Source organism: Procambarus clarkii, chromosome 11, assembly GCF_040958095.1.
Source record: "Procambarus clarkii isolate CNS0578487 chromosome 11, FALCON_Pclarkii_2.0, whole genome shotgun sequence".
Classification (NCBI taxonomy): Eukaryota; Metazoa; Arthropoda; class Malacostraca; order Decapoda; family Cambaridae; genus Procambarus; species Procambarus clarkii.
The window spans coordinates 24991141-25007039 of NC_091160.1; the positions used below are offsets into that span (position 1 = coordinate 24991141).

The 15899-nt window shown below is 38.9% G+C and overlaps 1 long non-coding RNA gene across 1 annotated transcript in view; it reads left to right on the top strand.

Moving 5' to 3' along the window:
• The window catches only part of LOC123758523 (uncharacterized), a 103132-nt gene that overhangs the window by 41120 nt on the left and 46113 nt on the right, over positions 1–15899 (top strand). The window contains exon 2 of the long non-coding RNA XR_011228131.1: positions 3551–3699. This is a non-coding gene — a long non-coding RNA (uncharacterized lncRNA). The remainder of the gene's footprint in view (positions 1–3550; positions 3700–15899) is intronic.

Consider the following 15899-nt stretch of genomic DNA (forward strand, 5'->3'; position numbering starts at 1 on the left):
AATGAGGTGATAGCCGAGGCTATATGAACCACCCCACCGCCGGCACTCGGATAGTTATCTTGGGCATAGCATTTTACCAAATCACCTCATTCTTTGGGGCACACGTGAGGAACACAAATGCGAACAAGCCTGAATGGTCCCCAGGACATATGCAACTGAAAACTCACACCCCAGAAGTGACTCGAACCCATACTCCCAGAAGCAACGCAACTGGTATGTACAAGACGCCTTAATCCACTTGACCATCACGACCGGACAAAATGTCCGGTTGCATATGTCCTGGGGACCATTCAGGCTTGTTCGCATTTGTGTTCCTCACGTGTGCCCCAAAGAATGAGGTGATTTGGTAAAATGCTATGCCCAAGATAACTATCCGAGTGCCGGCGGTGGGGTGGTTCATATAGCCTCGGCTATCACCTCATTTTGTCCGGTCGTGATGGTCAAGTGGATTAAGGCGTCTTGTACATACCAGTTGCGTTGCTTCTGGGAGTATGGGTTCGAGTCACTTCTGGGGTGTGAGTTTTCAGTTGCATATGTCCTGGGGACCATTCAGGCTTGTTCGCATTTGTGTTCCTCACGTGTGCCCCAAAGAATGAGGTGATTTGGTAAAATGCTATGCCCAAGATAACTATCCGAGTGCCGGCGGTGGGGTGGTTCATATAGCCTCGGCTATCACCTCATTTTGTCCGGTCGTGATGGTCAAGTGGATTAAGGCGTCTTGTACATACCAGTTGCGTTGCTTCTGGGAGTATGGGTTCGAGTCACTTCTGGGATGTGAGTTTTCAGTTATATATATATATATATATATATATATATATATATATATATATATATATATATATATATATATATATATATATATATATATATATATATATATATATATATATATATATATATATATATATATATATATATATATAACTGTATATATAACTGTATATATAACTGTATATATATATATATATATAACTGTATATATAACTGTATATATATATATACAGTTTTACCAGAAGCCTCAGTCGTTAAACCTACCGACAGCACACTACTCGGAGCACCTCTGGGCCACAATGCCATTGCTGCAGTCCTTGACGAAACGTTTAGAGACCTAAAGAGGATGGAAGAGAGAATTGGGGACTTGGACTCCCACGATGCCCTCTACCTTCTCACAAAGTGCCTTACCTTGCCCAGGCTAACATACTTCTTAAGGTGTGCACCAACTTTTGGCAACCCACTTCTACATCAATATGATGAGCTCCTCAGGTCAATATTCAAGAAGGCGCTCAACCTAGATTTAGATGACAGTCAGTAGGACCAAGCAACACTACCAGTGAGATTTGGAGGGATAGGCATACGAAAGGCAACTGAGGTAGCACTTCCAGCATTCTTATCCTCATGTACAGCAGCCAACGAATTGGTAGGGCAGATCCTACCAGAGCGTATGAGAGAGACAGCGGGAACTCATGATCAAACGTTCATCGAAGCAGCCAGACAATGGGACACCATTGCACACCCTCAACCCCGACCACAAGTCCCAAAAGACCACAAGCAGGCCCACTGGGATAGCCCCATAATGGAAAAGACTGTCACAGCAATGATTGACAACGCTGATGCTGAAAACAAAGCCCGCCTCCTAGCGGTAACAGCACCCCACGCTGGGGATTTTTTATTTGCTGTGCCCAATGCAGCCCTGGGAACTCGCCTCAGTCATGACGCTCTCCGCATTGGAGTTGCCCTTCGCCTTGCCGCCCCCATCCTCACCGAACATAGGTGCATCTGCGGAACTGCGATGGCAGGCCAATATGGTCGTCATGGTCTGGTATGTCGTAAATCACAGGGTAAAATTGCAAGACATGAAGAAGTCAACGACATCATCAAAAGCAGCCTCGCCACAGCCCGCTGCCCGGCACAAAGAGAACCACACTTATCCAGACCTAACGACCCTCAGAAGCGCCCTGATGGGGTCACCTTGCTACCTTGGAAGGATGGTAAGCAAGTGGTATGGGACTACACGTGCGCTGCCACACTGGCCAGTACCTACCTCCACTACAGCACACGTGAAAGCGGTGGTGCTGCTTCTTTCAGGGAATCGCAGAAAATTATTAAATACAGAGGTCTAGCACACTGCTACAGCTTTGTTCCGATCGGCTTGGAGACTCTCGGTTCATGGGGAAAATGTGCATTGAAGTTCCTGAAGGAATTGGGGGACAAATTGATCAGCGCTACAAAAGACCAGAGAGCAAAAAGTTTCTTGTTCCAGCGCCTCAGTGTTGCGATTCAGAGGGGAAATGCCTGTTGCGTCTTGGGCACTAGTCCAACTTCAGAGGAATTCGAAGAAGTGTTTGACTTGCAACAATGATCGAACCCGTCTGTGACATTCATCAATGTTTCCCATTGTTGTGTTTTTCAAGAGATCCATAACCTTTAAGCACCTTTTTGCATTATTATTTTTGTATCAACCCATGTATATCTTGTAACCATCAAATGCATAATAAAGCACAAAAAATAAAAAAGGAAGGGGGTGGTAGGAGAAAAGCACACAGAAACTGTATTGGAGGGGATCTAAACATTCCCTCTAATGCGTTATGCGTGGTTTCCTCCGAGGCTATGGGTCCCCCTTCTTCCAGCTAGAGGTGGTACTCCCCTCCATTATATATATATATATATATATATATATATATATATATATATATATATATATATATATATATATATATATATATATATATATATATATATATATATATATATATATATATATATATATATATATATATATATATATATTATATATATATATATATATATATATTATATATATTATATATATATATATATATATATATATATTATATATATTATATATATATATTATTATATATATATATATATATATATATATATATATATATTATATATATATTATTATATATATATATATATATATATATATATATATATATATATATATATATATATTATATATATATATATATATATATATATATATATATATATATATATATATATTATATATATATATATATATATATATATATATATTATATATATATATATATATATATATATATATATATATATATATATATATATATATATATATATATATATATTATAAATCCATTTAATAAAAAACAGACCTTTTCCTTATATTATTGACTAGTTTTACAATATAGGTTATATCTTCGTATATACTTGCAAATCAAATTCCTATCCCTAGAATTATGTCACAGAACAAATGTAAAAGAAGATTTGTTGTGTTATTGATATATTTTTAAATCAGCAGTTATTTATATATACTATTTTTTGTTTAACAATACAATAGCACAACCCAAGTAATAGTTAAGAATAACACAATAGTTAAGTAACCCAAGCTCGCTGTTAACATCATACATTTTACCTTACATTTTGGTTAATGTTTTCTCCAACGGACTAAGGAAGTGATCAAGCGGTCTATTGACCAACGACACACTGACCACATATGAAATGACTTCAGATTTTAACCAACCTTTCTTATTCGACGCTCCAGGGAGAAGAGGTGAAGCAACGATGGTTTATCATGGGTGGTCGGCCCATAATCTTGACAGCGAGTCAGTGCACAATCACCTTGTTTGATGGCCTCAACGACGGTCTTAGCGCTCTCCCTGATGTCTGAACCCAAGTAGTCGAGCAACCAAGGTAAGAAAATTATCACGAAACTCGACTTTACAATAATTAGATGAGAACTCATAAACAGCATAACTTTCTCTGGTGCGTTGCTCACATCGAGCTTTAGAATGTAAAAAAACATTGTAGCAAAATTGCCAAGAGAAATTGTGAACAGGAAAATTAGTTTTGGCTTTGGACAAATACAGGATTCAGGCCGTTGCTTCCTGTATATTTCTGAACTGCTCAGAGATTTCTCCAGGAGATACATAAGTACTGCAAGATCCTTACTGTGGTAGAGCATCTCCAAGACGGAAATAATAGTTGAAAAGGTCCTACTCTTTACTGTTATAACATAGGCCAAATGACCAATGTTGTGAACATCAAACTGCTCGTGCGTTTTGACGTGGGTGAAGACTCCACACAGAGCCACCATGTTGACCAACAATGTCCACAGACACCAGAAGAGGTGAAGCTCCGGGCGACGAGCAGGCAAGCTACTAGACCAGGTGTACGGTATTGAACCATAAACCTGAAGAAACCTGACCAATACTCTTAGAACCTTGACGGGGTTCCTTGATTCCTTAAGCCATGCCATGTTGTGAGTTACCGGGGACGTTAATCCTGTCAAGAGATTCGTCACCGAAGATCCAGAACCACTGTTGACTTTATGAGACCCACCCTGGAGACAGAGCTGCTGTGTCTGTGGTAGTCTGCTCAACTGCCACAAACCGAGTAAATGGCTTGTGATACACAAACCAACTCTACCAAGTAATGCAGGCGATCAAGAAGCTCATTCATGCATTAATCAATTTCTGTCATAACTCATATTGATCACATAAACGTTCTACAAAAATGTAAAACATTTAACATCTTACCTGCCTAAGTGAAGAACCTGACAAAATTAGGTTGAGTTGATGCGTTCTGCATCATATACTCGATGACAGTTTACTGTGTTAAACTTAAAGCTCTCCTACTTGCTGCTTAAGTTGCTTCTTTCCTATTAGTTGAAGGAAGAAGAAGATACAGTTTACACCCAAGATAAAAATAAATATTTATCTGTAGGCGAAGAACTGACAACAAATAAAGTTTGCTCTCATATTTTACTTACTAAGCATTCATCTTTTTTTTTTAGTTTTATTACTGGACATATATTTGTTCTCATTGTTGACCTGTTACATTTATATTTATTAATATTGTTAGTGATTTGTATGCATAATTGATAACATTCTTGTGCCTGTTATTACCGGTCTTGTAGTGAGTATTCTTAACGCTAATTTTACTGCAGGGCTTAATGATAGCAATCATGTAATTCATACCGAAGGCCAAATTTGTAGCGCCATTTTAATATTGTAAGCATTGTCAATACTCCGATGATTTACGTTATGGTCAAATAAGATATTGGAAATGCTTCCCTAGGCATGCGGCTTTTCGTCCGATGAAGGTTCTCTGTATATATTTTCCTCAAGTAGTATGGTTATGTAATGTAAATAATATTAAACTAATTACTGGAAGTTCTTTGTGGAAATAATTATAAATGCAAACGCTTGAACGTTAGAAAATATTTGTTAATATCTGTGTATCTATCAGCCAATTTACACCTTTCTCCCTCGCTTTACGCCTAACACTTCCCCTCTCCTCCCTATCCCCTCTTCTCCCATCTTTCTTCCTCTCTCCCAAGCCCGCCAGTTATCCTCTTTTGTCCCTTATCCTATCCTTCTCTTTCGCTCTCTACCCTCTCCCCAAATCTCATCTGCTATCATTCCCTTTCCTTTCCTCTCCACCCTGTCTCTTAGTCTCCTCGCCTGAGCTTTACTTTCCACACACTCTCCAAATCACACACTCGCATACATCCTAATTATTCAATGTGAGAGCTCCCTCTGGTTTCTTCATTCTGAGTACATGGTCTCACTGTCGTTTCTCTTCTTACATGGCTATAAAACCGCTCTGGTTGTTCCTTAGTTTTTGTAACAATGTCATTTTCAAACTGCCTCTCAGCTTCTCTCCTAATTCTGGTGTATTAATTACATTATCACCATCTCCATTAACACATTTTCTATCCTTATCTTCCAACTACTGTAACATTTTCACTACACACTCTCTGCATCACTATAATCAAAATTATGTGCCCAGAGAGCAAATGTCACCTGAACATTTATTTTGTAATGAATGTTCACATCCAACGTCCATTTTGCACTAATGTGAAAATGTTTAACTCAATGGTCCTTTCTTTGAACATATGATATCCGCTGACTTCGTGAAGAGAGTGTGGAGGCCAATTCTCCATCAAGGGGTGGCAGTGGAGTTGTCCCCAACTACCCTCGAATATTATCCAGCTTGAAGAACAAATCCACAAGGGCCGTGACGAGGATTCGAACCTGCGTTCCAGAGCATCCCAGACGATGCCTTAATCGACTGAGCTACGACATGGTAAAAGGAGTTGAAACCGAAGTTCTACTGAACTTACTGGATCCTGCAGCCTCTCACAGGCACAAACGAGAGTTTTACACAACTCCCCCCATGCACTCGAGCTATGTCAATAGGCTGTTCTCCCTCTTCGTCCTTACATCATTTGATGCATCACGCAATTGTAATTTCTGTGTAATCCAGCTTGAAACCTCCAGGGGGCGGATCCATACTTACACCAGACATGCGATTATGTATGCTTCCCTACTCTAGTTGCATCTACGTCTCTATCTGCCATATCCAGCCATACGACACTGAGGCCAGTATAGCACAAGATACTGAGTTTTTTCTGGCTGGAGTCAGTTTTTAGTTCCCGAGAGAGAGAGAAGTGGAACAGCTCCATCCTGCACCCTCCCTTGCCCTCCTTCCAGGGGACCTTAGCATGCGAGTGCCCACATGGGGGAGACAGCTGACGGTGCCATGCCACATAACACCAGAGCCACTCCATTCCACTAACGATAGAAGTTGCAGAAACAGAATTAAAAAGTGTGAAGAGCCGCGAGGTAGATTGAGCCACAGCTGCCAGGAATACACAAGGTTCTTGCTGATTCCTGAGAGGGCCTGATCCACTTGGGGAAACACGACGCGAAGCAAGGTTTCTGCAAGGTTTTTCGAGCTTGATGGTGTTGAGATTGCAAAGTTGGATTGAGAAAGAGATCTGGGAGTTATGATTAGTAAGAGTTTAAAACAAAAGGATCAATGCCTGAATGTTCGTAATAAGGCAAATAGGACACTGGGATTTATTAATCAAAGCGTTCGTAACAAGACACCTGGTGTTATTCTTCAGCTATATCTTGCTCTGGTTAGGCCCCATTTAGATTATGCAGTTCAATTTTGGTCGTAATACTATAGAATGGATATAAATTAAATTGCATTCACTGGAAAGGCGAAGAGTTAGGGGTGACCTGATAGAGGTTTACAAGTGGATGAATGGACATAACAAAGGAGATATTAATACGGTATTAAATAGGCTATAGAATGGATATCAATTAAATTGCATTCACTGGAAAGGCGAAGAGTTAGGGGTGACATGATAGAGGTTTACAAGTGGATGAATGGACATAACAAAGGAGATATTAATAGGGTATTAAAAGTATCAACACAAGACAGAACACGAAACAATGGGTATAAATTGAACATAAGAACAAAGGTAACTGCAGAAGGCCTATTGGCCCATACGAGGCAGCTTCTATCTATAACCACCCAATCCCACTCTTATACTTGTCCAACCCGCGCTTGAAACAATCGAGGGACCCCAACTCCACCACGTTACGCGGCAATTGGTTCCACAAATCAACAACCCTGATACTGAACCAGTATTTACCCAAGTCTTTCCTAAATCTAAACTTATCCAATTTATACCCATTGTTTCGTGTTCTGTCTTGTGAAGATACTTTTAATACCCTATTAATATCCCCCCTGTTATGTCCATTCATAAGAACATAAGAACATAAGAACAAAGGTAACTGCAGAAGGCCTATTGGCCCATACGAGGCAGCTCCTATTCTATAACCACCCAATCCCACTCATATACTTGTCCAACCCGTGCTTGAAACAATCGAGGGACCCCACCTCCACAATGTTACGCGGCAATTGGTTCCACAAATCAACAACCCTGTTACTGAACCAGTATTTACCCAAGTCTTTCCTAAATCTAAACTTATCCAATTTATATCCATTGTTTCGTGTTCTGTCCTGTGTTGATACTTTTAATACCCTATTAATATCCCCCCGGTTATGTCCATTCATCCACTTGTAAACCTCTATCATGTCACCCCTAACTCTTCGCCTTTCCAGTGAATGCAACTTAAGCTTTGTTAATCTTTCTTCATATGAAAGATTTCTAATTTGGGGAATTAACTTAGTCATCCTACGCTGGACACGTTCAAGTGAATTTATATCCATTCTATAATATGGCGACCAAAACTGAACTGCATAATCTAAATGGGGCCTAACTAGAGCAAGATATAGCTTGAGAACCACACCAGGTGTCTTGTTACTAACGCTGCGATTAATAAATCCAAGTGTCCGATTTGCCTTATTACGAACATTTATGCATTGATCCTTTTGTTTTAAATTCTTACTAATCATAACTCCCAGATCCCTTTCGCAATCCGACTTCGCAATCACAACATCATCTAGCTCGTATCTTGTAACTCTATCATCATTACCTAACCTCAGAACTTTACATTTATCAGCATTAAACTGCATCTGCCAATCCTTTGACCATTTCAAAACCCTATCTAGATCAACTTGAAGTGATAGTGAGTCCTCCTCCGAATTAATTTCCCTACCGATTTTCGTATCATCGGCAAATTTGCAAATGTTGCTACTCAAACCTGAATCTAAATCATTTATATATATTATAAACAACAGAGGTCCCAGGACAGAGCCTTGAGGCACTCCACTTACAACATTTTCCCACTCTGACTTGATTCCATTTATACTAACTCTCTGTTTCCTTTGGTATAGCCATGCCCTAATCCAGCTTAATATAGCACCCCCAATACCATGAGACTCTATTTTTTTAATCAGTCTTTCATGTGGCACTGTATCAAAAGCTTTGCTAAAGTCAAGGTATACAACATCGCAATCCTTACCACTATCAACTGCCTCAACAATGCTAGAATAAAAAGATAACAAATTTGTTAAACATGAACGGCCATTTATAAAACCATGTTGCGACTCAATTATTAATTTATGTTTTTCAAGATGAAGACGAATTTTATTTGCTATTATAGATTCGAGTAACTTTCCCACAATAGACGTTAGGCTAATTGGTCGATAGTTAGACGCAAGTGATCTATCTCCTTTCTTAAAAACTGGTATCACATTAGCAACTTTCCAAAACTCTGGCACTCTGCCTGACTCTATTGATTTATTAAATATGGTTGACAGTGGGTCACAAAGCTCCTCTTTGCATTCTTTAAGCACCCTAGCAAACACTTCATCCGGCCCTGGGGATTTGTTTGGTTTGAGTTTTACTATTTGTTTAAGAACATCCTCCCTGGTAACTGCTAAACTCGTCAACCTGTCCTCGTCCCCACCCTTGTAAACCTCTATCATGTCAGTAAACCTCTATTCATCCACTTGTAAACCTCTATCATGTCACCCCTAACTCTTCGCCTTTCCAGTGAATGCAACTTAAGCTTTGTTAATCTTTCTTCATATGAAAGATTTCTAATTTGGGGAATTAACTTAGTCATCCTACGCTGGACACGTTCAAGTGAATTTATATCCATTCTATAATATGGCGACCAAAACTGAACTCCATAATCTAAATGGGGCCTAACTAGAGCAAGATATAGCTTGAGAACCACACCAGGTGTCTTGTTACTAACGCTGCGATTAATAAATCCAAGTGTCCGATTTGCCTTATTACGAACATTTATGCATTGATCCTTTTGTTTTAAATTCTTACTAATCATAACTCCCAGATCCCTTTCGCAATTCGACTTCGCAATCTCAACACCATCTAGCTCATATCTTGTAACCCTATCATCATTACCTAACCTCAGAACTTTACATTTATCAGCATTAAACGGCATCTGCCAATCTTTCGACCATTTCAAAACCCTATCTAGATCAACTTGAAGTGAAAGTGAGTCCTCCTCCGAATTAATTTCCCTACCGATTTTCGTATCATCGGCAAATTTGCAAATGTTGCTACTCAAACCTGAATCTAAATCATTTATATATATTATAAACAACAGGGGTCCCAGGACAGAGCCCTGAGGCACCCCACTTACAACATTTTCCCACTCTGACTTGACTCCATTTATACTAACTCTCTGTTTCCTTTGGTATAGCCATGCCCTAATCCAGCTTAATATAGCACCCCCAATACCATGAGACTCTAACTTTTTAATCAGTCTTTCATGTGGCACTGTATCAAAAGCTTTGCTAAAGTCAAGGTACACAACATCGCAATCCTTACCACTATCAACTGCCTCAACAATGCTAGAATAAAAAGATAACAAATTTGTTAAACATGAACGGCCATTTATAAAACCATGTTTCGACTCAATTATTAATTTATGTTTTTCAAGATGAAGACGAATTTTATTTGCTATTATAGATTCGAGTAACTTTCCCACAATAGACGTTAGGCTAATTGGTCGATAGTTAGACGCAAGTGACCTATCTCCTTTCTTAAAAACTGGTATCACATTAGCAACTTTCCAAAACTCTGGCACTCTGCCTGAGTCTATTGATTTATTAAATATGGTTGACAGTGGGTCACAAAGCTCCTCTTTGCATTCTTTAAGCACCCTGGCAAACACTTCATCCGGCCCTGGGGATTTGTTTGGTTTGAGTTTTACTATTTGTTTAAGAACATCCTCCCTGGTTACTGTTAAACTCGTCAACCTGTCCTCGTCCCCACCCATATAGACTTGTTCGGCTGAAGGCATATTGTTAAGTTCCTCTTTAGTAAATACAAATACAAAATATTTATTAAAAATACTACTCATCTCTTCATCACTATCTGTTATTTGACCTGTCTCAGTTTTTAATGGACCTATCCTTTCCCTAGTCTTAGTACGATATAACTGAAAAAGCCCTTTAGGATTTGTCTTTGCTTGCCCTGCTATGCGAACTTCATAGTTTCTTTTTGCTTTCCTTATCTCTTTTTTAACATTTCTAACCAGTTGTACGAATTCCTGTTCTAAAGTGACCTCCCCATTTTTAATCCTTTTGTACCAAGCTCTCTTTTTACCTATAAGGTTCTTCAAATTCTTTGTTATCCACTTTGGGTCATTAGTATTCGATCTATTCAATTTGTATGGTATACTACATTCCTGTGCTTTGTTTAGAATATTCTTAAATAAGTTATATATTGAATCCACATCGAAATCCCCATTTAAGTCACCTATCGCTGGGTTCATGTCTCGCTCCAAGACCGGCCCACACCCCATACCCAAGACTTTCCAATCAATTTGACCCAAAAAATTTCTTAGGCTATTAAAATCAGCTTTTCGAAAATCTGGCACTTTAACAGAATTTTCTGCTACTGGTCTATTCCATTCTATGCTAAATCTGATTTCTTTGTGATCACTGTTCCCTAGCTCACTCCCTATTTCGATGTCATTAATTTGCGTTTCCCTGTTAGTTAACACTAAATCTAAAATATTATTTTCCCGTGTTGGATCCTTAATGTGTTGCGTAAGAAAGCAATCGTCAATTAATTCTAGAAAATCTTCTGCTTCACTATTCCCTGTTTTGTTCAACCAGTTTATTCCACTAAAATTAAAGTCACCCATGACATAAATACTGTTAGATCTAGATGCTCTAGATATTTCATCCCATAGGTGCTTTGCTTCCATTCTGTCTAAATTTGGTGGCCTATATATTACTCCTATTATAATATTATTAGCTTTTTCGTTTAATTCTATCCAAATAGTTTCTGTGTGTGGCTCTGTTTTGATTCCCTCTTTGAGACTACATTTCAAATTGTCCCTAACATATATGGCTACTCCACCTCCTCGTCTAATATATCTATCTGTGTGAAATAGTTTAAATCCATATATTTGATATTCAGCTAATAGTTCTCTATTTTCTACATTCATCCACGTTTCGGTAAGTGCAATAATATCTATTTTTTCTGTGCAGACAAGAGCATTTAATTCGTTAATTTTATTTCTTAGACTTCTACTGTTAGTGTAATATACCCTAAGTGAATTGTTATTTTGCGGCCCTTCTCTTTGCCTGATCGTTTTGCCAATTCCTTTCTCCCACAAACACATACTTTTATTACCTCCTTCCTCCAAATCAATTCCCATACCTCTTTCTACTAACAGTTTAAACCCAAACAAACACCTCTAACCACTTCTTCCAACGAGTTCGCAACAGCAACAACCCCAGCTCTCGATAGATGCACCCCATCACGAGCATACATTTCATTTCTTCCATAGAAGTGTTCCCAGTTGTCTATGAAAGATATTGCATTTGATTTGCAATATCTTTCCAGCCGGCAATTGACACCAAGTGCCCTCGATATCCATTCATTTCCAACTCCCTTTCTTGGAAGAATGCCACATATGATCGGGATTCCTCCCTTGCTCCTAACTAATTCTATGGCTGTTTTATACCTCTGAATCAGTTCCTCACTCCTAACTCGACCAACATCATTTCCTCCCACGCTAATGCAAATAATAGGATTGTTCCCATTTCCAGCCATAATATCATTCATGTTGTTTATAATATCACCAATGCCAGCTCCGGGAGAGCAAACCCTTAACCTGTTCCCCCTATCTCTAGCACAAAACGTTCTATCCAAATACCTTATCTGGGAATCTCCCACAACTAAGGTTTGCTTAGGTACTTCCTTTACTCTCTGAGGGGCCTGCGCTTCCTTGCTCTTCGTTGCTTTCCCTTTTGCGCGATCCGCAGTCTCTCCACAGCACTCGTCCTCCAAAACGTCAAATGAATTAGAAGTTGCTATGCCGTTTGAAGGCGGCTTTATCAAAGTCTTCTTAAGGCCCCTGTCTTTCACAACTCTCCAAGACGAGGTCCCTTTACTACTGGTTCACAACTCTCCAAGACGAGGTCCCTTTACTACTGGTGAAATTTAGAATACTGGTGAACTGGTGAAATTTAGAATACTGGCTTTACTACTGGTGAATTTTGGAAAGACTTGGGTAAATACTGGTTCAGTAACAGGGTTGTTGATTTGTGGAACCAATTGCCGCGTAACATTGTGGGAGTGGGGTCCCTCGATTGTTTCAAGCGCGGGTTGGACAAGTATATGAGTGGGATTGGGTGGTTATAAATAGGAGCTGCCTCGTGTGGGCCAACAGGCCTTCTGCAGTTGCCTTTGTTCTTATGTTCTTATTATAAACAACAAAGGTCCCAGGACAGAGCCTTGAGGCACTCCACTTACAACATTTTCCAACTCTGACTTGATTCCATTTATACTAACTCTTTGTTTCCTTTGGTATAGCCATGCCCTAATCCAGCTTAATATAGCACCCCCAATACCGTGAGACTCTATCTTTTTAATAAGTCTTTCATGTGGCACTGTATCAAAAGCTTTGGTAAAGTCAAGGTACACAACATCACAATCCTTACCACTATCAACTGCCTCAACTATGCTAGAATAAAAAGATAACAAATTTGTTAAACATAAACGGCCATTTACAAAACCATGCTGCGACTCAATTATTAATTTATGTTTTTTTCAAGATGAAGACGAATTTTATTTGCTATTATAGATTCGAGTAACTTTCCCACAATAGACGTTAGGCTAATTGGTCGATAGTTAGACGCAAGTGATCTATCTCCTTTCTTAAAAACTGGTATCACATTAGCAACTTTCCAAAACTCTGGCACTCTGCCTGACTCTATTGATTTATTAAATATGGTTGACAGTGGGTCACAAAGCTCCTCTTTGCATTCTTTAAGCACCCTGGCAAACACTTCATCCGGCCCTGGGGATTTGTTTGGTTTGAGTTTTACTATTTGTTTAAGAACATCCTCCCTGGTTACTGTTAAACTCGTCAACCTGTCCTCGTCCCCACCCATATAGACTTGTTCGGCTGAAGGCATATTGTTAAGTTCCTCTTTAGTAAATACAAATACAAAATATTTATTAAAAATACTACTCATCTCTTCATCACTATCTGTTATTTGACCTGTCTCAGTTTTTAATGGACCTATCCTTTCCCTAGTCTTAGTACGATATAACTGAAAAAGCCCTTTAGGATTTGTCTTTGCTTGCCCTGCTATGCGAACTTCATAGTTTCTTTTTGCTTTCCTTATCTCTTTTTTAACATTTCTAACCAGTTGTACGAATTCCTGTTCTAAAGTGACCTCCCCATTTTTAATCCTTTTGTACCAAGCTCTCTTTTTACCTATAAGGTTCTTCAAATTCTTTGTTATCCACTTTGGGTCATTAGTATTCGATCTATTCAATTTGTATGGTATACTACGTTCCTGTGCTTTGTTTAGAATATTCTTAAATAAGTTATATATTGAATCCACATCGAAATCCCCATTTAAGTCACCTATCGCTGGGTTCATGTCTCGCTCCAAGACCGGCCCACACCCCATACCCAAGACTTTCCAATCAATTTGACCCAAAAAATTTCTTAGGCTATTAAAATCAGCTTTTCGAAAATCTGGCACTTTAACAGAATTTTCTGCTACTGGTCTATTCCATTCTATGCTAAATCTGATTTCTTTGTGATCACTGTTCCCTAGCTCACTCCCTATTTCGATGTCATTAATTTGCGTTTCCCTGTTAGTTAACACTAAATCTAAAATATTATTTTCCCGTGTTGGATCCTTAATGTGTTGCGTAAGAAAGCAATCGTCAATTAATTCTAGAAAATCTTCTGCTTCACTATTCCCTGTTTTGTTCAACCAGTTTATTCCACTAAAATTAAAGTCACCCATGACATAAATACTGTTAGATCTAGATGCTCTAGATATTTCATCCCATAGGTGCTTTGCTTCCATTCTGTCTAAATTTGGTGGCCTATATATTACTCCTATTATAATATTATTAGCTTTTCGTTTAATTCTATGCAAATAGTTTCTGTGTGTGGCTGTTTTGATTCCCTCTTTGAGACTACATTTCAAATTGTCCCTAACATATATGGCTACTCCACCTCCTCGTCTAATATATCTATCTGTGTGAAATAGTTTAAATCCATATATTTGATATTCAGCTAATAGTTCTCTATTTTCTACATTCATCCACGTTTCGGTAAGTGCAATAATATCTATTTTTTCTGTGCAGACAAGAGCATTTAATTCGTTAATTTTATTTCTTAGACTTCTACTGTTAGTGTAATATACCCTAAGTGAATTGTTATTTTGCGGCCCTTCTCTTTGCCTGATCGTTTTGCCAATTCCTTTCTCCCACAAACACATACTTTTATTACCTCCTTCCTCCAAATCAATTCCCATACCTCTTTCTACTAACAGTTTAAACCCAAACAAACACCTCTAACCACTTCTTCCAACGAGTTCGCAACAGCAACAACCCCAGCTCTCGATAGATGCACCCCATCACGAGCATACATTTCATTTCTTCCATAGAAGTGTTCCCAGTTGTCTATGAAAGATATTGCATTTGATTTGCAATATCTTTCCAGCCGGCAATTGACACCAAGTGCCCTCGATATCCATTCATTTCCAACTCCCTTTCTTGGAAGAATGCCACATATGATCGGGATTCCTCCCTTGCTCCTAACTAATTCTATGGCTGTTTTATACCTCTGAATCAGTTCCTCACTCCTAACTCGACCAACATCATTTCCTCCCACGCTAATGCAAATAATAGGATTGTTCCCATTTCCAGCCATAATATCATTCATGTTGTTTATAATATCACCAATGCCAGCTCCGGGAGAGCAAACCCTTAACCTGTTCCCCCTATCTCTAGCACAAAACGTTCTATCCAAATACCTTATCTGGGAATCTCCCACAACTAAGGTTTGCTTAGGTACTTCCTTTACTCTCTGAGGGGCCTGCGCTTCCTTGCTCTTCGTTGCTTTCCCTTTTGCGCGATCCGCAGTCTCTCCACAGCACTCGTCCTCCAAAACGTCAAATGAATTAGAAGTTGCTATGCCGTTTGAAGGCGGCTTTATCAAAGTCTTCTTAAGGCCCCTGTCTTTCACAACTCTCCAAGACGAGGTCCCTTTACTACTGGTTCACAACTCTCCAAGACGAGGTCCCTTTACTACTGGTGAAATTTAGAATACTGGTGAACTGGTGAAATTTAGAATACTGGCTTTACTACTGGTGAATTTTGGAAAGACTTG